Source organism: Hypanus sabinus, chromosome 5 (genome assembly GCF_030144855.1).
Source record: "Hypanus sabinus isolate sHypSab1 chromosome 5, sHypSab1.hap1, whole genome shotgun sequence".
Lineage (NCBI taxonomy): Eukaryota > Metazoa > Chordata > Chondrichthyes > Myliobatiformes > Dasyatidae > Hypanus > Hypanus sabinus.
Genome location: NC_082710.1, coordinates 41,276,569 through 41,299,968, shown reverse-complemented (window position 1 = coordinate 41,299,968; position 23,400 = coordinate 41,276,569). Strand labels below are relative to the sequence as shown.

At 43.2% G+C, this 23,400-nt stretch overlaps 1 protein-coding gene across 2 annotated transcripts in view; it reads right to left on the bottom strand.

Moving 5' to 3' along the window:
* LOC132393677 (uncharacterized) overlaps positions 1-16,618 on the bottom strand; it is a 60,913-nt gene extending 44,295 nt beyond the window's left edge. Inside the window, exons 1-2 of one of the 2 annotated variants that reach the window (XR_009512031.1) lie at positions 16,077-16,618; positions 11,981-12,152 (exon numbers count right to left, since the gene is read on the bottom strand). The gene's annotated coding sequence lies outside the window, so the exon portion shown is untranslated. Of the gene's footprint in view, positions 1-11,980; positions 12,153-16,076 lie in introns of those variants that run through there. The other variant, XM_059969086.1, reaches the window with a different exon arrangement.
* Positions 16,619-23,400: the final 6,782 nt, after the last annotated feature.

Here is a 23,400-nt window from a genome sequence, read left to right as displayed (position 1 = left end):
TATAACTACGTCGATATGTTCGGACCAGGTTAGATCCTCAGGTACCTTGACACCCAGGAACTTGAATTTCTTCACACTCCTGATGAAGTATAGGTGCTGTCTTGCCTTCTTTATAACTACATCGATATGTTGGGACCAGGTTAGATACTCAGAGACCTTGACACCCAGAAACTTGAAGCTGCTCACCCAGGTCCTGGGTAATAGGGGTCCTGAATGATGCATACCGCTTTTTTGAGGCATCACCTTTAGAAGGTGTCCTTGGTGCTAGGAGGCTGATGCCCATGATGGAGCTGCAACTTTCTGCAGTTTTTTCCGATTCTGCGCAGCGGCCCCTCCATACCGGACAGTAATGCAACCAGTTAGAATACTCTCCACATTACATCTGTAGAAATTAGTGAGTATCCTTGATACCAAGTCTCCGCAAACCCTTAATGAAATATAGTGTGTGTTGTGCTTTCTTTGTAATTGCATCATTATGTTGGGCCCAGGATAATAGATCTTCAGAGATATTGACACCCAGGAACTTGAAACTGCTCACCATTCCTACTGCTGATCCCTCAATGAGGACTGGTGAGTATTCCTCGACCTCCTCTTCCTGAAGTCCACAATCAGGTCTTACTGATGTTGAGTGCAAGGTTGTTATTCAAAGTTCAAAGTTCAAAGTAAATTTATTATCAAAGTACATTTATGTCACTATATACAACCCTGAGAATCATTTTCTTGTGGGCATAATCTATAAATCCATAATAGAATAATAACCATAATGGAATCAGTGAAAGACTGCACCAACTTGGACATTCAACCAATGTGCAAAAGACAACAATCCGTGCAAATACAAAATTAAAGAAATAATAATAAATAAATAAGGAATAAATATCAAGAACATGAAGTGAAGTGTCCTTGAAAGTGAGTCCATATGCTGTGGGAACATTTCAATGATGGGGCAAGTAAAATTGAGTGAAGTTATCTCCTTTGATTTAAGACCTTGATGGTTGAGGGGCAAAACTGCTCTTGAACCTGCTGGTTTGAATCCTGAGACTCTTGTACCTTCTATCTGATGGCATGTATTGAGGCCAAGGTGTTGAAGCTTAAGACTTTGATTAATTTTGTGGGGATGATGGTATTGTATGCTGAGGTGTCATCAATAGAAAACATCCTGATGTATACATCTTTGCTGTCCAGATGTTCCAGGAATGAGTGAAGAGCCAATGAGATGGCATCTGCTGTGGATCTGTTGGTCCAGTAGGTAAATTGGAGTGGATCACGCTTGCATCTCAGGCAGGAGTTGATATGTTTCTTCACCAATTTCACAAAACACTGTTTCACTGTGGATATAAGTAAGTGCTACTGGATAATAGTCATTGAGAAAGGTAACAACTTTTTTCTTATACACCAGTATAATTGAAGCCTGTTTGAAGAAGCTGGGTACCTCACATTGCCAAAGTGAGAAGTTAAAGCTATCAGTGAACACTCCAATTAGTTAATTAAGACAAACTTCTTATACCCCGTCTGGGCTGGAGTCTTTTCATGGGTTAACCTTACAAAGCCCTAACTGGAATTTCCACTTGACCCATGATATGGCTTTCTGGAGATCACATCTGTTGCAACACCACTCCATTGCTTCATTTACATCATTCCGTTCATGTAGAGAATACATCTATATTACTTTCAAATCAGAGTTGACTATTTTAAAATCCATTGAGCTTACACAAAGAAACAACAATCCTGGGCCAAACGGTCTTTTCTGTTCTCCAAAGTTGACTAAGCGTCTTAAAATCCTAAAGCATATTCGAGCCAATCAAAGGTTTATAAAATGTTATTGTTAGAAATTTTAAAATGCAGTAGAAAATTAGAGCATCACCATGTCCTCCAAACAGAAGTTAAAATAAATGAACAAATCTGTTAGTTTACATTATTCTTCTGCTGGTCTTTAGATAATATCTTGGAATCCTATACATTCAATCAAAAGGGCAGTGGGGCCTTGACTTCACATGAGACTTCACTTCCATTTTATGCAATAATGTCAAGCTAATTCATATCCTTGGAGTGGGATTTAAACACACAGTTGTCAGACTTAGAACACCAAAGACATTATTGCCATTTGATCCTTGTGCCCTAATGTGTTGTAAAATAATATTCTAGGATTATTATGATATATGGATACAATTGTTCACTATTTCTGATTAAACAATTCTCTATATAATCACAATCATCCATTCATTCAAATTTATATGAAAGGTTCGGCCACCAAACACAACTGATCTGAATTTATCCATCCATGTTTTTATTTTTTCCTCTGGTCTCTGCTCAGCTTCAAATTGAGCCAAACAATAAAGTGACTCACAGCTGTTGTGAGTTGCCTGAAGATTAGGAAACTTACAGTTTTTAAAGTTTCTAAATTCTGCGGTAATGGTAGGAATAAAAATGAGAATTTGTTCAAAATCACACATTTGGAAGGCGGGTACAACTCTGCTTAACTAAGGCTGAGCACCCAGGGGTTGCCAAATTGAACCACTAGTAAAATTACACTGCCAGATACTTGGGAGCCTATCTCCAAAGGAGTAAACACGAGGAAAACTGCAGATGCTGGAAATTCAAGCAACACACACAAAATGCTGGTGGAACACAGCAGGCCAGGTAGCATCTATAGGGAGAAGTACAGTCGATGTTTTGGGCTGAGATCCTTCATCAGGATTAACTGAAAGAAGAGATAGTAAGCGATTTGAAAGTGGAAGGAGGAGGGGGAAATCCGAATTGATAGGAGAAGACAGGAGGCGGAGGGATGAAGCTAAGAGCTTGAAAGTTGATTGGCAAAAGGGATACACAGCTGGAGAAGGGAAATAAAGGGCCTAGGGAGAAAGAAAGGGGGAGGGGAGCACCAGAGGGAGATAGAGAGCAGGCAAGGAGTGATAGAGAGAGGGATGGATGGATAAATAAATAGATAGATAGATAGATAGATAGATAGCTAGGTAAGGGGTAAGGTAAAAGGCGAGGGGGATATTAACGGAAGTTAGAAAAATTAATGTTAATGCCATCATGTTGGATGCTACCTAGATGGAATATAAGGTATTGTTCCTCCAAAGAAGACTCACTTTAGATCTGCTGAAAAATCATGGCATAAAATCTAGCATAAAATTATAACTATATTTCTTTAATGCATGTACACTCAAAAACTTATATAGTTGTACCGTGGAGAGCATTCTGACAGTCTGCATCACTGTCTGGTATGGAGGGACTACTGCACAGGACTGAAAGAAGCTGCAGAAGGTTGTAAATCTAGTCAGCTCCATCTTGGGCACTAGCCTACAAAGTACCCAGGACATCTTTAGGGAGCGGTGTCTCAGAAAGGCAGCGTCCATTGTCAAGGACCTCCAGCACCCAGGGCATGCCCTTTTCTCACTGTTACCATCAGGTAGGAGGTATAGAAGCCTGAAGGCACACACTCAGCGATTCAGGAACAGCTTCTTCCCCTCTGCCATCTGATTCCTAAATGGACATTGAAGCTTTGGACACTATCTCACATTTTTTTAATATACGGTATTTCTGTTTTTGCACATTTTAAAAAATTTATTCATTATATATAATTGATTTACTTGTTTATTATTATGATTTTTTTCTGTCTCTCTGCTAATGTTTTGCATTGAACTGCTGCTGCTGAGTTAACAAATCTCACGTCACATGCCGGTGATAATAAGCCTGATTCTGATTCTGAGTTTATTTACAATTAAATTAGCTAAAATTTGACTCGGGTTGCTGAGCTCCAGGAGCCAGTCGATATAAAAAGAACTCAATTTTATATATGTACAGTAATAAAGAACTGCCCTCCTTATATTGTTCTTCAGGGTCAAGGATCAGTTGCTTCTACACTACTTCATTTGGTTCTGAGATGACTGATGTTGCCAATGTGGGATCTGTAGACAGGTGAAACATAGCACTTAGGATGCCAGGCATTTCTTCTGCAATTTTTGCTGGAATTCAATGTGTTCCCGAAGAACGGACAAGGTTTTTCATGCAAACTTCAATGCTCCTTCTCAGACATGGGCCAGGGATCCTCAATGATAGGTGTAAATATTACACTTTATCAAGCAAGCTTTCAGCTCATTTTCAAATCTTCTGTACACCTTATAATAATTTATTGTGCTTGCGGAAGAGTGTGTGTTTCAAGACCCTGATAGCAGGTATGTGAATAGCATGAGTTGTCCAACAGAGTGTAATCATGGCCATAATGCTTGGGATATTGACCTGAGAGACGACACTGACACAGGATCACTTATCCTGCCAGTGGATTTAGAATATTTTGGACAGGATTGAATTGATTATACCTTCCCATTGTTTTAAGGAGACTATTGCATGTAGTTCATGTCCTTGAAGCATACAAAAGAGCAGTAATGGCTGTTGCCTGGTATTTGGGGAATTCATCTTCAAATATATTTTTCCTCAGGCAGCCTAATGCTGTGCTGGTGGAGTAATGCACCAGCATAGTGACTGCTGAAATATGGGAAGAAATCTATATTTTTCAGAGCCAAATCATGCAACTTTATCATATTTCCAAATTAGAATTTATTTAAAGCTTACATCCATCCCACAACATGAGGGAGTAAAAATCTTTACGTTATGACTATTATTTTTGGAGGGCGGTGATGTCAAGAGGGGCATGATAGGCTAGTACCATTGTCCACAGAAGTTGAATGGAAATACCATTTTTTCATATGTTTCAGTGGACATATTGATCATATTTTGGAGCCTGTATTCTGTATATGCAACACAATCTACTGTAACTCAATGACTGAGGTCCAGCTGACCTTGGTTGAAATAGGCTTCCTAATTATCCCATAGACTAATGGCACTCCAATGGGGATATTTGTTGAATTTAAGGAGCAGCATTACACCAAGAAAGACAGATGAAAGCTTGAGGAAATGATGTGATCCTGAGTCCTACCTTATTGACATCCCAGACTGACAAGAATCTAAAGATGCCACATACCAATTAAAAATATCAAAGCCTCAAAGCAGACAGTTTCCCCATTTAGTAGACATGAATTTTATTCATGAAACTGCAAGCTCAGATTTCATATTGGGGAAGAGGTAGCTATGCCAGAGGACATCAAAGATGCTCTCATTGTGAACAACGTAAAGAAAGGAAGTAAATCCGATGGTATTAGCAACATAGTTGGTCCACTGGTGTTTGCCTCAGGAAGGTCATTGCAGGATCCTCTTCAAGCATCTCCTCCCAGTGGCTGAAGAGTTGCTGTTTGAACCACAGTGTAGATTGTTTCCAACTGGAACCTTTACCACGAGTGAACTCCAAATGAAATTCAGGGAGCAGCATTAAAGCTCAAAGTAAATTTATTATCAAACTCCATATATATCAAAATATATTACCCAGAGATTCATTTTCTTGCAGACATTCACAGTAAATTCAAAGAAACACAGTAGAATCAATAAAAAAAATGCACACAACAAAGATGGATAAACAATCAATGTGCAAGGGACATCAAATAATAATAGATAAGTAAATAATACTGAAAATGTGTGTTGTAGAGTCCTTGAAAGTGAGTCTATAGTGGGTGGAATCAGTTCCGTGTTTGGGAGTGAAGTTATTCCCTCTGGTTCAAGCCTCTGATGATTGAGGGGTAATAACTGTTCCTGAACCTGGTGGTGTGGGACCTGAGGTTCCTGAAAGTGGGAGAGATAAGAGACCATGGCCTGGATGGTTGGGGTGCTTGATGATGGATACTGCTTTCCTGCAACAGCGCTCCTTGTAGATGTGTTCAGTGGTGGGGAGGGCTTTACCTGTGAAAGGCTGGGCTGTATCCACTACTTTTTGTAGGCTTTTCCATTCAATGGCATTGTTGCTTCCATATCAGGGTATGATGCATCCAATCAGTACTTCATATATTGGGAGAGTCTGCAGAATATACTTCTGAAATTTGGCTGGCCACAGAAATTTGTTTTTATCTCATGTATGTTCCCTAATAGCATGCATTCCATGTGCTTATTCATCAGCCCTTTAATATTAGAACAATGTTTATTTAGAATTATAATCAATACCTTAAAGCAAACAAAACAGCTAATTTTCAATATGAAGTGTTTCCTTTTTTTAACATAGATGCTGTTAGTCTGTTGTGCAATTCTCATGTTTTCCATCTTTGTTTCATGGCTTTATTTATTTTCAATTTTTCATTTATATTTCTTTGTAAATATGATGAAAGATCTTTTTTATGTATCAGAAACAAGCAAAGCATTAAATAAAAATAACTAGCAAATGTTGAGAAGTAGCATCTTTAATTTAACCTACCTGGCAAATGGCAGATATATTTTGTTTTGAAATAATCTTTGGGAATTGATGAAAAATATCACAATTCTAGTTACCCAGAATCATGATATGCAGACATAGAGCAATTCACCATGGTGATAAGAAGCTACTGCTTTTTGGAAAATTATACTGAAGCTTAAGGAACTTGTAGAAATAAATGAAAATGTACCCAAGCATATGCAACAGTGAGGATCCACTTAAATATTCTTATTTTTCTATGAAACCTGACTTTACATTAGTTGTTCTTAAGGTGCTACTCTTTCCATAAACATTGCAGTGTGGGACCAGAATAACATGATTAAATCTCATGAATTATAATATATTGTATGTGTTTTTCTGGACTTTGTGAAGGAGGGCTAGTGAAGATTGATAGAAAATTAATTTCTTGTCTATGTATTAAGTATTCCGGCTAGACTCCAGTCCAAAAAGCAAGTAGCTCCAAGGTAACACAACAAACAAGCTGGATGAACTCAGCAGATCGGGTAGCATCTGTTGAAATGAGCAGTCAACAGATGCTGCCCGACCTGCTGAGTTCACCCAGCTTGTTTGTATGTGTTGACTTGACCACAGCATCTGCAGTATACTTTGTGTTTAGCTCCAAGGTAAAGTTGTAAGAGGGTGTTGATGACATCGATGCTTCTGCTCTTGGAGGGGGTGGAACCCAGTAATGCAGTAATCCATAACCTTCCTTGATTCCAGGGATGAAGGGGTTAACTTATGAGGAGAGGTTGGATCACTCAGGACTATACTCTCTGGAATTCAGAAGAATGAGAGGGGATCTTACAGAAACATACAGAATTTTTGAAAAGGATAGATAAGATAGAAGTAGGAAAGTTGTTTCCATTGGCAGGTGAGACTAGGACTAGGGGACATTGCCTCAAAATTCAGGGGAGAAGATTTAGGATGGAGATGAGGAGAAGTTATTTTTTCTCAGAGAATGGTAAATCTGTGGAATTCTCTGCCCAAGGAAGCAGCTGAGGCTTCTTCACTAAATATATTTAAGACACAGTTAGATTTTTACATAGTAGGGGAATGGGGAAATGGCAGGGAGGTGGAGCTGAGTTTACGGACAGATCAGCCATGATCTTATTGAATGTCAGGGCAGGTTCGATGGGCCAGATGGCCTACTCCTGCTCCTATTTCTTATGTTCTTATGTTCTTATGTTCCTTAGAACACACGCACAATGCTGGAGGAAATCATCAGGCCAGATAGCATCTATGGAAAAGAGTACAGATGACATTTCAGGCCGAGATCCTTCTTTGGTCCTGTTTAGCATCTTTTAGCTAGGTTACCAACATAGTACTTAAAAATGAATGGGCAGGTTATTTGGGTGGGTGTTGTTGGCAGTGAGGAATGTCACAGAAGGAATTGTTGTTAATGAAGTCTGTTTTGGGTAAAGCACAGCTACCTAAAAATCTGTCTTGGCACTGGTGAGGTAAGCGGTGGACAGAACTAGTGATAGCCTAGCCTTCTTGTGGATAGGGCTTATTGTCTGGGATTTGCTGCAGGCAAAGCACGTAGAAAGGGTTGGTTTGAGTGATTTTGGTATAGGCCACACTTGTGGGTTTGGCCTGTACAGATAAGGTCATCTGAGATTGCTATGGGTGGAGTTTGTTGAGAACAGGGCTTGTTGTAGAGCTTCTGAGGAGATCATGGTCTATTATAACTATGACAGCATTTGTTGTGTGTGGCTTGCTATGGATAGAGCTCACTCTACCTCTACATTGCAAGAGTGTGCAGCTTCACAGTATCTGAAATGCTCCTGTGCACATAAACTTTGTTGTCAGTGTTTCAAGTTACAACATTGTTTTAAATTTTAACAACAAACACAGAATGGAAGTTGTTAGCTCACCTTAATAAACCGTCGGCCCAGTGAGTGCCAACGCCATCTAGTCAAAACATGTTACTTTTGTCATTGTGCCTTTCAGTTGTTTTGACTGCCTGACATTGTTTACTTGTGTTGCTTGAAACAAAAATTTATAAATTATGACATTTTTTACAAAAAAAACATTTAAAGTGCTGTAGTTTACAAGCCATGTAAAAATTTCCTACTCAGAACAATGGTTGGTTTGCATTGCAGTAAAAAAAAATGAGAGAATGTTGGTGGAGCTTGTTGTAAATGGGGCTTGTGGGTGGAGTTGCTCAGACAGGGCTTGTTGTATCCAGGGCTTGATATGGGTGGCTTTTGTTGATGGAGATTAATATGAACAGGGCTTACAGTAGGTGTGGCATGTTGTGGATGAGGCATGTATGGAGCTTATTGAGGACAGAGCTCATTTTGGGTGGGATTTGTATTGCCTCACCCTCATTCCTTCTAGGACTTTGGACAGGGAAAATTGGGGTAAGGGTCTAATAGTCAATTTATTTCTAAGGCTTTTGTTTGGAGCTGATAGTAAGATCCTGTCCATTGTTTCACTCCAGGTCAAGTACTGAGGTTGAGTTGAGCTGCTTGGGTCCAGCTACCTTAGTCTTTTTTGCCAGAAAAATTACTAAAAATTACGTATGCCATGCTTCTTCCAATTCTGGACCATTGGCAACCATCTCCTTCAGTCTGTTCTTTCCTACAGATACCTCTTCTCCTTCCTCCCTTACTTGTCACTCTGCCCTCCATGTGCTCTCTCCCACTCTTCATCTCACTCTTCTCCTCTCTCCATTATACACTCTTTTTCCCAAATTCCTTCCTCTTACCTCTTGCTCTCTTCCCCTTCTGTTCTCCCTGCAACAGTTAAACAGTTATCTTAGTTGAGGCCAAAACACACTTTCCAGCATTGCATACTGTTTTTTATAGAAAACTGCTGATATAAACTACTTCACAGCATAACCAGGGCAATATACCCCCCCCCCCACCAAAAAATGGTCATGTCCTCATGCGATTGGAACTTATTAAATCATTATTAATGACGATATTCAAATAGATTTTGGGATTTCAGGATCCCCTAATCCATTTGTAAATGGGAGTAATATTTCTCACTATTGAGATAGACTCAGCAATCTGTTTCCCCAGTGTATCATATGCCAGCCTACCTGGAGTTTCCTGACTCTCTGAGACCTTCTTACCTCATCATCAGCTTCTTCAGCCTTAGACCTTTCTTGTGACTTCTCATGTCTACTGGAGGATGCCTCCCCATCTATCACTCGTACCTTCTGGCGGCTCAGTTCCCCGCCCGATGACTGATCTTAGCCTCCTTCAGTTTAAGCAGGTGCTGCCGAACATCTCCAACCTCAACTGATGCTAACTCATGAGACCTCTCTCGAAAAGGTGGGTCCTCTGTCACACTTGGCAAGTACTCTTGGAGCGACCAGCATCAAACTCGCCAGCAGAAAAGACACCTTTACATTCCAGAATCTTCTCAGCTAATCTCCTTTTCCATTCCTCAGGTATCAGAGAGCCACCAAAGTTAGGTGACTTCGATGTCAGCTTCCTTGATCCAGGAGACCTTTTACCCCAGAAAACTAAACACTACCATCACAGGAAAAAGAGGGACAATCAGCACCCTGCATCTAAGAGTAACATCTCTTCCTGAGGGGTTCCTGACAATCACTGTCATCCCGTTTGTGTTAGCAGCCAGAGATTTCTGCAGGTCAGGTCTCACCAGCACTCCTGATTTGCCTCTTCTTCCTGATTATCAGGGCCAAGGCATGGACACTTCTGCAAATTTGGGGTTCCTGTCACTCTAGCTACTCCCCCAGGACGTAATATGACAGGTTTAGACTAAGTGTAGCACACAGATCCTCATTTCTGTTCATCAACCTGCTGAGGATGAACTTGCACCTTCTCAAAAGCAGCTCCAATCACAGGGTGAATGGACCCGGTTTTCAACAGGTCCTCTCCTTTTCTCTCCTTGCATGCTCTTATGAGCCTTCTCACAATGGTAGTATTTGTTTCCACAATAAAGGAAGCTCCACCCTTTCCAACTGGATCTGGGCAGACACCACTGGTCTGTCAATAGCCTCAGTTACTCCAATATCTGCTTTTGAAAATTCCAGTTTCAATGACGTTACCATTATTGGGCTCTTTATCTAAGAAAAAATGACATTGGAAAGGATTCAGAGAATGTTGGCATGGATGATTCTGGGAATGAAAGGGTTATCATACAAGGAATGTTTGATAGCTCTGGGTCTGTACTTGCTGGAATTTAGAAGGATGAAGGGGAATCTCATTGAAACATTTCGAATGTTGAAAGGCCTAGACCGGGGGTCGGCAACCCGCGGCTCCGGAGCCACATGTGGCTCTTTTACGTCTGTGCTGCGGCTCCCTGTTGCTTTGGGAAATAATTGGTTGTGGCGACCCTTTTCCTGGCACATCCGAACCGACTCACAATTAGATAGCCTACGGGGGTTTGCGAGCACAGAGCTTTGGCGCCTCTGCGCCATGGGGGGCAGGTTGAGGGAGGCTTAAAAGTGAGGCTGAAGATTTCGAATAAAGTTTTTTCCTTCTACTGCAGTTACCGACTCCGTGTCGTAATTTTAGCGCTGCGTGTCGCACACCGCTACATGGTCAGTATTTAATTAAAATGTATTTTATGTTAGTTTGTTAGTTTTTGAAATGTAAATCTAAATTTGAAGATTATGGTGATCTTGTACAATCTAAATAAGACGTTGTGGCGACCCATTTCTTGACACATCCGAACCGGCTCACAATTAGCCAGCGTTCAGGCTAAGGGAGATAGCCTACGGGGGTTTGTGAGTACGTGTCTTTTGCAGCATCCGCGCCCATGGGGGGCGGGTTGAGGGAGGCTTAAAAGCAAGGCTGTTTAGTTTGAATAAAGCTATCTTTGACTGCAGTTTACTGACTGCGTGTAGCACACCGCTACAACGTGTTTTTATCGCTGGCTGTCCAGAGGGGAGGTGCTGAAACGCTTTGTCGCGTGTCTGGAAGAAGTGAAAACTTTCCTGGGCAGCAAAGGGCTCACCTTTCCTGAGCTGGAACAGCCAGAGTGGCTGGAAAAGCTACACTTCATGGTAGACATGACAGCGCACCTGAACACACTGAACACAGCTCTTCAGGGGTAAGGACGTACAGCCCTGCACATGTTGGAGGATGTTTTGGCATTCGAGCGCAAGTTGACGTTGCTTGCCAGAGATTTACAGACAGGCACATTGTCTCACTTCCCCAATTTGAGAGAGTTCAAACAAGGTCACGACATGATAAATTCGGAGTATTTACATTCTGCAATCATCGCAATGTAAACATCATTTGGGAAACACTTCTGTGAGTTCAGAGAGGAAAAAAACACATTATCCTTCCCGGTCACTCCCCTAAGCATCGATCCATCCCTACTGAATACGACTGCATTGTCAGGTGTGAGTCAACCTGAACAAGTATGATAAATATTTTAATTGCCTATTATTTTACGTATATTCATATGTTTTCATTGTTCAGTGAAATAGTCCTTTTATTTTTCAGGTTGACAGCTGGCTGACGTTATTTTTGGTTTGCTGCTGGCGGCAAATTTAAGTTTGGCGTTTTTCATAAATACAAGAAGGACTCAAATAGACGTTGAGTATTTTACTTAAAAGTAACCTTCAACCCAACGTCTTTTTTTCGGAGGTCAAAATGTTTTTGTTGCATGCAGAAATGTAATTTCGTTTTCTCTGCAGGAGTTCATCAATTTCATAAATGCAACACATTATAGTTTGTTTATACATAGCATAAAGGCAAAACAAAACGTTGTATGCAGTGTTATTTCATTTTAAATGTCAAACGGGTTTTGCGGCTCCCAGTGTTTTCTTTTCTGTGGGAAACGGGTCCAAGTGGCTCTTTCAGTGGTAAAGGTTGCTGACCCCTGGCCTAGACAGTAGATGTGGAAAGGATGTTTCCCATGGTGAGGGAGTCTAGGACAAAAGGGTACTCATCAGTACTCAATCATGGTAAATACATCAAGTACTGGTTATAAAATGATTTATAAAACAAAGTAACTTGAGAACCTCTGTCAAGTATGGTTCTAGCCATACAAACACCTTCAATCTCTATGAATACATCAGAGCTTGGTTCCACTAAACCTTCAGGAATAGTGTTTGGCACTTTAATGTTTCCCTTGATACACGGATTGTAACGTATCTTCTCCGAGACACTAGCACATTCTTTTACTGGGTCCCTCTGTAGTTTTGCCCCTTTTCTTCTTTTTTTTTGATTAACCACTAATTTACTTTTTTTGAAGATTTCCTTGTCCCTCACAGTCTCACTTGAAATGACCATCTTCTCCACAGTTGTAACAGAAAATACTGGTCACCTCTCAAGTCAAGAGGCCCTTTCCAGCAGCATTTCTCTGCATCGCAAGTCCTACAGGTGGGTCGGGTTTCCCAGCAGACGTGTCATGTTTCACTGAAATATCAGCAGACATCCATCAGGTCAGCTCAGCTCAAAGGTTTTTCACCTCCTTCCTCAAAAGGTCTAGCTCTGTGGCACCAGGGGTCACTTTAGCAGCAGAGTCTATCACTGAAGACACTACTTGGCTTTTGGAAATGTTTCTCTTCTCAATCATGCTCTCAATTCTCCTCTCTTAACTTCTCTGAGTAACTCGGTAAAAGATGGAGGAGGTCGCATCTTGCAGGTCATTCGAACATGCACGGCATTCACATCATGTGACAAGGTGCCCTTTCACAACCTGCTCCATCCTCAAACGGTTTCTCTCATACAGTTGGATGCCCCCTTTTGTGGCACAAACAAAGCAGCAGTTTCTCCAACCTGAAAAGGTAGGCAAGCAGTTTCTCTCCTTCCTCCTGGAATGTGTGCCTAAACTTCACCCTAAGATCCACTGCACTTTCACCAATGCCAATGCATCTTCCAGAGCTTGCAAGTAATTAGTTGATGTGGCTAATAGGTTTTCTGCCTTTAGGAACCTCACTATATCAGTTGCTGGACATTTAAAATCTCTACCAGTCTCTGATTTTTCATATTATCTGCGCACTGATATTATCCAGTAACTGAAATGTCTGCTCTGCCAAAGTCTCATATTTTTTTTCCTCTTCGCGTGTGGGCTTGACTCACAGCCTACGACAACTTTGTCTATCAACAGGTACACTTTGGCAATTATCAACCAGTGATGTAATAGCCAAAAGCAGCTCAGAATTTAAATCAACTGCTGAAGGATCCATTAGACCTTTCACATCCTTTCCACTCACTTTGCAGAAATGAGAACAACTAGTCTTTAAAGTCTTCGCCCTCGGCTAAATGCCCCCTTCTCTAGAGATATGGACCGCCCATGGCCCCACCTCTCCAGGTGCCCCTATCTTATCAGGCAGCGCGACTTCAGTTATATCACTGGTAGCTTGGACTAACGCAACATCATTACCAGCTGATTGGTCGAAACACCAATCAGTCAGTGTAATTTATCCCAAAACTTTTACAAACTCAGCACTCTAAGTAGCAATTAATCTGGAATCCGAACATCCACCCCACTCAGAACACAAGCATTGCTTATGGATATCCTTTTTGAATCACACCAAACTTTAATCCCTGCAGCATCCAAAATAAAGTACCTTAATTACAGCGCACCTCATTTTACACAAACAATAGTTTAAACACTGGCATAAACACACAAATAAACCACTTTATCAATCCTTAAACAGCTTTCACACCACAATTCTAGTTTGGCATGGACTAGAAGGGCTGAGATGACCTGTTTCAGTGCTGTAATTGTTATATGGTTAGAGTCGGCCCTCCTTATCCGCGGATTCCACATGTGCGAATTCAACCAACCGCGGATCGCGAAAACCCGGAAGTGCTCTTCCAGCACTTGTTGTTCGAGCATGTACAGACTTTTTTTCTTGTCATTATTCCCTAAACAATGCAGTATTAGAACCATTTTACATAGCATTTACATTGTATTAGGTATTATAAGTAATCTTGCGATGATTTAAAGTATACAGGAGGATGTGCATGGATTATCATGCATCAGGATTGGAAAAAATCGGAAGTTCTCTTACTAAGTAAGTCAGAACAGGTACATCCGGTATTATTTAGCATCAGTTAGTCAAACGTTTGTCTTAGTATATAGTATATATTTTACCTTTCTATGCATATAAAACACTTAAGAACGTATGTTTCAGTGCCGTGCTTGTGAACGGAAGTTCTCAGGACTCGGGACAGATTGCTCCTGAGTGCACTTTCCACCGTGCCAGGTTGATGAGTGGATCAAAAACCAAAAACCCCAAAACCCAATAATTAAACCATTGCATTGCTTAGTAATAATTGTAGCTTTCATCGGGGCAAAGCCTTTCTCAACTTATCCTTTAAAATTGTTCCAATCATTGACCGACATAGCCTAACACTTTTCCAATGACTGATGGCATTTCACCTCTTTCCGATCACTTTATTATTTCCATTTTATTTTCAATCATGATCGTGATTATTTTTGTGAACAGAAACACTGAGCAATCAGAGCTCTGGCACCAGGACATAATGTCCACCACACTGAGAAAAGTTAAATAAGGTCTGGGGTTCCACTGGGTCCTAAGGTCCACCGGATTAAGACAGGTTGCATAAGGGACTTGAGCATCCGCGAATTTTGGTATCCTTGAGGGGTCACAGAAACAATCCCCCGCAGATAGGGAGGGCCAACTGTATATGGTTATAATCCTGGATGAGCCCCCACAAATGTAACCCTCTCGCTAGGGCTCATAAACAGACTTGACTCATTTGCTAACTCTGCGAACAGCCACTTGAGTCAGCGGTGAGACTCACCTTTCATAAACAACATATGCCTAGGGTCAGTATGATTTGGGGTTCAACCAAACAGGAATGGCATGATGCTCCGATTAAAGCAATGTTGTGTGAATACTACCCCTACGCAGCTATTGGCTGCCCAGAAATAACAGATTGTACAGCAGTGTAAAATTATAAAGAAAGTATATTTACCAAATTTTTAACTTTAACAACAGTTACAGAAAAGGAAAGAAAAAATAAAAGGGCCCATCACAGTTAAGTGAGACCAATATGCACATGACATTGGAGCTCATACTGGAGTAGTTGGGGAGTTATCTCTGGGCCGCCTATGGGTGCTCCAATGCCAATGGTGTCTCATTACTATGGATTTCATCACTGGCTTGCCACCTTCCGATGGAGCCATGGCGATCATGACAGTGGTGGACCCCTCACTTTACTGTCCTTCTCAAATTTGCTGCTGAGATGGCAGACCTGGTACTCCAGCATTGTAGTTTTGCCTCCATGGTTTCCCTCAGGTCATAGTGTGAGACCAAGGCTCACAATCCATCTCCCGCTTCTAGTGAGCCTTCTGCTCCCTCCTCCACATCTCAGTAAGTTTCTCCTTTAGCTATCATATGCAGAACAACAGCCAGTCAGAAAGTGGAGAAGTTTCTGCGATGCTTTGCCACCTCTAACCCTTCCACAAGGATGGGGTATCTGTTCTGAGCTGAACTGGCCTATTATCTACACACCTTGGCTGCCACAGGTTTGTCACTCCTTGAAGCGCTTTATGGCAACCAACTCGCCAACCATAACCCCCCCCCCCCCATGCTGTTTTCCACAGAGGAGCCAACATTGGGGTCCCATCCACCAGGGCCCTAGATTTCCAATGTCAGAATGCTTGGAAGAGGGGGATGAAAGCCATTGGAGCTGTCAAATGTACCTACTAACATCAGACTACTCTAGCTTGGAGAGCATATCTGGCTGTTCATCCAAGATCTGCCCCATGGTTAAACTCTCACCCTGGGTCATTGGTGCCTTAAGATTACCAATCACATCAATCCAGTTACTTACCAGCTCCAGCTGTCATCGTACCTCAGGATCACACCTACCTTCCACATTTCCTGCCTCAAGCCCATTATCCATGGACTACTCAACCCATCAGAGCCTGCGCCTTCAGAACCTAAGGTGGTGGAAGGTGGTCCAGTGTACACGGTTCGCTGGTTGATGGATTCACAGTCATGGGCGAGGTGTGCAATACCTGGTTGACTGGGAGGGGTACGCCCAGAAGAGAGGTATTAGGTCCAGTTTCATCTTGGATCCATTGCTCATTGAGGTGTTCCCTATTGTCCTGTGTCATCAGCTGCAGGCCATAGGAAGAGGGTTCCTGTCAGGTCTGCACAGGGTGGCTCCTCCAAGTCTCCACCCAGCTAACAGGAGTTACCTGCCACTCATTTCCAAATCGTCATCTGCAGCCCATTTAAGCCCACTATCCACTATCCTTGTTCACCCATCAAACCAACCAGTCTCAACCAGATGCTCCCAGACTTCAGTTACCTTGTTGCCTTGCCATGTTAAATACCTGTTCCCTCTTGTTTAATGGCCCCTTGTGGCTTGTTATTTTGCAATTTACTAGTAAAATATCATTTACTGCTAAAACGTCTCCACTGTTCTGCCTTTGGATCAAGCCTTCTCAACGTTTCCTGACAGGAACTCTGTTGTTTTTTTTGTTGTCTAAAGGTTAAATGTAATTGCTGCATTATTTTCATATTTGATTACTTGAAGAGGGCTATTTGATGTCAGTAAGTATCAAGATTTGCTTATTGTCAAGCTCCATAATAATCAAGAGAATATTAGATTGTGTTACTTCCCTTGCCTACCACACAGCTCACTTGTTCTACTCTAATTAATAGTGTATGTACTTGTTGCTATAGTAACTTACATTCTTGTCATAGAGTTCAATGGGGCACTTTCAATGTTCTGCTATTATCTTAGATATTGTTTAACTATTTCTTAATTAACAATTGCATTTTGAGTTTAACCAAAGAGTAATTTGAGCATATATTCAACATATACCACCTACTGGAGATGCTATAATAAACATTTGCAAAGCAGACACACCATTTTAATAATAACATGTGTTTTTTTACAATGGTGTTTCAACCATTAACTGATACAAAAAAATAATTTTACAGCCATGAAGAAATTTAATTTTCTCCTGGGGCCAAAAGTAATGAAAAGCTTTGCTGTTGAACGTTCCTTTCTATTTTCAATGGGATAAAATGTGATATAAATGTTGCGGAATTAGATACATAACAGCAGAATTAACTGCATAGCTGCACAATAGGGATAGATAACTCTGGTAGTAAACAGGTAACTAGAAGCCTTGGGCAGATTGCTATTGTTAAACAAAATTTAACTACTACTTTAATAACTTGTATAAGTCAAATACTGGAGCATCCATAACTTCCTGAAATGCTGTATCACCTAAAATCAGACTGAATGAGGCAGCATGTTTTGCCCCAATTAACACAGAAGTGTGGAAGAACAGTCTCAAACAATATGCTCTACTTTCTTTGTCCTTGCTCCATCAAGATGACATTATAGAACTGCTGTTGACTGCTCACCTTTTGTTTTCTGAAGTTACCATACAAGTCCCAAAAAAAGCAAGTGTAAGGTTTCACTGCTAATGTAATGGCTCCTCTGTAGCAGCAATGTTTGGGTTATAATCAGAGATAACGGGGCTTTGGAATGTATGCTAACCAATGAGAGGCAGGTTGTTCTTTCTTGGGGGATCTGGGAGCAGGGATTTTGCGGTCTTTTGTCGGCAAGAAATGAAGAGGGAGGTCGCGAGTGGAGAGAGTTGGTAGACCGCTGGACGGAGCGGACTTGGAGCGAGGGTCTGAAGGTCAGCAACACTCGGAGGAGGTCGATGGGGGATGAAAGGATGTACTTGTGAGCTCCAATGTGCACATTAGACTGTTTAAGTAAAATAGGGCCTTTTTCTTTTTATTTTCTTTACTAACCCTACAGTTGGATTAAGATTTATAAAGTTCAATCGTTTAATTGCATCAGGTGTACTGTCTGATATTTTGCGGTTTGGATTTGTAACCAGGCAACACATCACGCAACATCCATACAAACGATATTCCTCAGTTTGGCTGGGCCAGAGGCTGCCTTCTCCCAGACAAATGCATGCTGGTCCAACGTGAGGGTTACACTGTGGGGGTATCGTTCGGGATTGATTTTGTTGGATGCTGTGTGATTGCCCTGAGCATTGAACCAGTGGGTTGTGTGTTTAAGTCTGCGCTGGTTTCGATGCTGCCAGGGTGGGGCAGTGGTGTGCCTCTGTGGGGTCACCGGTAACTAATGCGTGCGTGTTGTCCTTACCCCGGATAAATTGTTAATTTGATTTTTGAGTATGGTTAAAGCTGCTGGTAAAGTTGAGGTTGTAGTGTGGGGGTTTGATAAAATGGTGGGCACAGACCTTGTTTTTTAGTTCAGATTAGAACTGAGGTAACGGTAGTGGAACTGCCCGCATCTGTCGGTGCCCCAGGTGAGGCCTGTCTATACTGTCAGGGAGGAGGAGATGGTAGCTGAGTTGGCATCAGCCCTTATGTCTCTGGTGAATAAGTGGCCCAGTGCTCAGGCAGAGGGTCCCCATTCTCTGGAACAATGCCCACCTCCCAAGGGGAAGAGGAGCATGAGACCTGAGGGGAGCAGACTCTCAGTTGTTAGATGTGTGGCAGTGCTCTGATGACATATAGTGACAGAGATTGGTTGGAAGTTTGAAGGGGTTGTCCGCTGATGTGGTGAGAGCTGTGAAAACTCGCCAACCCTCAACTAATCTTGCCAATTATCTGAGCGCATTGGAGAGTGCCTTTGGTACGACAGGGAGCCCACTGGAGCTTGTGGTGGAGTTTAAGAATATGCATCAGGAGAAGGGGAGAAGCTTTCTGCTTACATCTTTCGGCTAAAGAGGCAGCTAAATTGCTTGCAGCGCAGAGGGGTCATTCAGGCAGCTGAGAATGGACCAGATAGCAAAGTGTGTCCAGTCCCAGGACCTGATCGCTTGGGGTCACTGACTGTCTTGTAAGACTCACCCCCCCCCCCCATTTGTTGAGCGGATCAGAGAGGTACAGGAGGCGAACGCGTCGGAGACACGAGAGGGCTCGGTCAGCAGGGTACAGTCCTTGGTAGTAGCCCCTTGTGGTGAAGTGACCCCAACCCAGGAGATGGCAAAGGAGTTTGTGGCAGAGCTGAGAACTGAGGTGTCTCGGGTGTTAACCGTGAGGGTGGACCCCCCGTATGATAGGACTGGTAGAGAGGGGAACCCCCTAAGGGGACAGACTATGCAGAGGGCTGTGGGTGGCCAGGGCTCCATGAGAAGAGAGGGCGGCCGGTATCATCTGTTATAACTGTGGTGAAGGACACTTCAGGTGGGACTGTGAGCAGCAGGAAGCCCCTCGGAGAGCGAGCTCCCGGGTACCAAACCAGTGAGAGGTATCAGAAATCTTAGAGGAGACCCATTGAGGGAACGGCCTGGTGTCTCCGGGGGAACACGTTCCCAGCAATGTACCAAGGAATCCCCGAAAGCGAAAGGCCCAATTCCTGAAAGCTTAGTGGGACCATGCTCCAGGGTGTCGCTACAAATAGAAGGCATTTATGCTAAAGCTATACTCGGCACTGGGTCGCAGGTCACATTGTTCTATGGTTTGTTTTGCAACTGGTATCTGAAGCATTTACCATTGACACAGTACCATATAGCCTACTGTCTAATATGGGACTATTTAATGTCGTAGTAACATGTTATTGAGCATGCACTATTGGGCGCATATTGATCTGTATATATGTGTTCAGTTTAGGTTCCGTAAGTAAAAATCCCTGTTAACTTAGCTCCAGTCTCTAGTGTTTTTATTTATAGTTTTGTTGTGTAACTGGTCACATACACAACAAATTGGCGACGAGGTTAATGAACCTACATCGTAGTGATAACAGCATTCGGAAGAAGGGAGCAAGGCCGTGAATCCGAAAAGGGAACGGAAGCACAGCTGCAAGTCAGAAACGCCCAGGCGAGACCACAGTTGGCGCTGACCCCCAGGGCTGAGGGTCTGCCTGCCTCAGAAGGGAGATAAAAAGGAGCGAGACATGCGTCTAAGCAGAAGGCGCTCAGGATGCTGGGGAAAAGGTCACGTAAGTAAAGCAAAATGCGCAGTAACCGCCAGGAGCTAGTCAAAAAGAAAACAAGGGGGAAATGGCATTAATTGGAACTATTACAGCAACTGATAGTGGCATTGAAGACTGGGAAAATTACATTGAAAGAATAGAGTCATATTGTGATGCTAACGATGTTCATGAGGACAAGAAAGCCTGTGTATTACTTAGAGTAATGGGCGTGAAAACATATGGCCTGCTGCAGAGCTTGTTAACCCCTGAAAAGCCAGCTAACAAAACGTTCAAGCAAATAGTAGATACCCTAAGCCTCGTGTGGGGAGTCAAGAAATTTAGTCACTACCTGTATGGCCAAAAGTTTACTCTGTTGAATGACCATCAGCCTCTCATGTCGATCTTCAACCCAAGGAAAGGCCTTCCAGTGACTACACCCCAGGGTTCTAAAAGAGGTGGCTGAAGAGATTGTGGTGGCATTAGTAGTGATCTTTCAGGAATCATCAGATTCTGTCATGCTTCTGGAGGACCGGAAAATTGCCACTGTTACTCCACTCATCAAGAAAGGAGGAAGGCAGAAGAAAGGAAATTATAGGCCAGTTAGTCTGACCTCAGTGGTTGGGAAGATGTTGAAGTCGATTCTTAAGGGTGAGGTTTCAGGGTACTTATAGGCACATGATAAAATAGGCCAAAGTCAGCATAGTTTCCTGAAGGGAAAATCTTGCCTGACAAAACTGTTGGAATTCTTTATGGAAATAACAAGCGGGTTAGATAAAGGAGAATGGGTGGAAAATGTGCAGATGGATTTTCAAAAGGCTTTTGACAAGATGCCACACATGAGGTTGAACCCAAGGTGCCACAAGAAAGATACAAGCATGGATAGAGCATTGGCAGATTGACAGGAGGCAAAAAGTGGGAATAGCCATTGGTGTAGTGGCATTCACTTCAAGGTGAATGGTCCAGGGTTCGAATCCAGCCAGCTCCTTACACGCCTTCCATCAATGCTAGGTTGGGTGTTGAGCTAGCAACTCGGCCTCATTAAAAAGAGACAAGCACTAAAGAAATGGCAGGGTTTCCTCCCAATACATGGAAAGGAACAACAAAAATTAAAAGTGGGAAGAAAGGGAGCCTTTTCTGATTGGCTGCTGCTGACTAATGGTGGTCCACAGGGGTTAGTGTAGGGATTGCTTTCTTATATGCTGTATGTTCGTGATTTGGATGATAGAATTGATTGCTTTGAGGCCAAGTTTGCAGATGATATGAAGATTTGTGGAGGGGCAGGTATTGTTGAGGAAGCAGGAAGACCTAGATAAGAAGAATGGGCAAAGAAGTGACAGATGAAATACAGCATCGGGAAGTGGATGCTCATGAACTTTGGCAGAAAGAATAAAAGCATAGACTATTTTCTAAATAGGGAGAAAATTAAAAAATCTGAGGTGCAAAGTGACTTGGGAGCAGGATTCCCTGAAGGTTAACTTGCAGTTTGGGTCAGTGGTGAGGGAGGCAAAGGCAATGTTAGCATTCATTTTGAGAGGACTAGAATATAAAAAGAAAGGTTATAATTCTGAGGCTTTATAAGTCACTGGTGAGGTTTCACGTGGAGTATTGTAAGAAGCTTTGGGCCCCTTATCTAAGAAAGGGTGTGTTGATATTGGAGAAGGATCAGAGGAGATTCACAAGGTTGATTCCGGGATAAAAGGGTTATCATATGAGTAACAAATGAAGACTCTGGGCCTATGCTCGCTAAAATTTAGAGAAATGAGGGAGGACCTCAATGAAACATATCAAATGTTGAAAGGCCTAGACAAAGTGGATGTGAAGAGAATGTTTCCTAGCAGGACATCTATTTAGAACAGAGATGAGGAGTTATTTCTTTAGCCAGAGGGAGGTGAATCAGTGGAATTTGCTGAGGCTGGGTCACTGGGTGCATTGAAGGCAGAGGTTGATAGGTTCTTGATTAGTCAGGGTGTGAAAGGTTATGGGGAGAAGGCAGTAGAATGGGATTGAGGAGGAAATGGATCTGCCATGATCAACTGGTGGAGTGTAGCGGTGTGCTACACGCAGCACTGAAATAACGACACGGAGTCGGTAAACTGCAGTTAAAGAAGAAGATTTTATTCGAACTTCGCAGCTTCGCTTTAAAGTCTCCCTGATCCCACCCTCTCCGGGCGCGGATGCTGTAGGGGGCACGTATTCACAGTCCTGTCCCACGCACGGATGCTGTAGGAGGCACGTACTCACAGTCCCGCGCGAGCTTTTCCCTTTGTTGGTGAAGCAGACCTGGCGCCTTTTTGGGACTGGCCTTTATGCCGGTGCGCCGGCTATTTGTGAGCCAGTTTGAGTGCGCTAGGAAGTGGGTCGCCACATAACCCCCCCCCCCCCAGAACCGGCGATATACCCCCCAATGTCCACGGTCTGGGCTGGACCCTGTTTGGGAGGTCAGCCCCTGCGCCGCGGTGCTGGGAACTCGACCGGTTGCACCACGTCCACATGGGCCAGTTTGAGTCGGTCCACCGTGAAAACCTCCTCTCTCCCCCCAACGTCCAGCATGAACGTGGACCCGTTGTTCCTGAGCACCTTAAACGGCCCCTCGTAGGGCTGCTGCAGCGGTGGCTTATGCCCACCCCTTCGTACAAACACAAACTTACAGTTCTACAGGTCTTTGGGTACACAGGTCAGGTTCTGCCTATGCTGCGAAGTGGGTATGGGGGCCAGGTTGCTGAGCCTTTCGCGTAGTCTGCCCAGGACTGCTGCGGGTTCTTCATCGTGCCCCCTTGGGGCTGGTATGAACTCTCCTGGGACGACCAGGGGTGCGCCATACACCAACTCGGCCGACGAGGTGTGCAGATCGTCTTTGTGCGCTGTGCGGATGCCGAGTAGGACCCAGGGAAGCTCGTCCGCCCAGTTGGCTCCTCGCAGGCAGGCCATGAGAGCCGACTTTAGGTGATGGTGGAAACGCTCCACCAGGCCATTCGACTGTGGGTGGTAGGCAGTTGTGTGGTGCAGCTGTGTCCCCAAAAGGCTGGCCATAGCTGGCCACAGGCTGGAGGTGAACTGGGTGCCTCTGTCGGAGGTAATGTGGGCCGGTACACCAAAGCGGGATACCCAGGTGGTGATCAGTGCCCGGGCGCAAGATTTGGAGGTGGTGTCGGTGAGCGGGATCGCCTCTGGTCATTTTGTGAACCGGTCCACGATAGTGAGGAGGTGCCGTGCTCCTCGCGACACTGGCAGGGGACCCACGATATCCACATGAATGTGGTCGAAACGCCG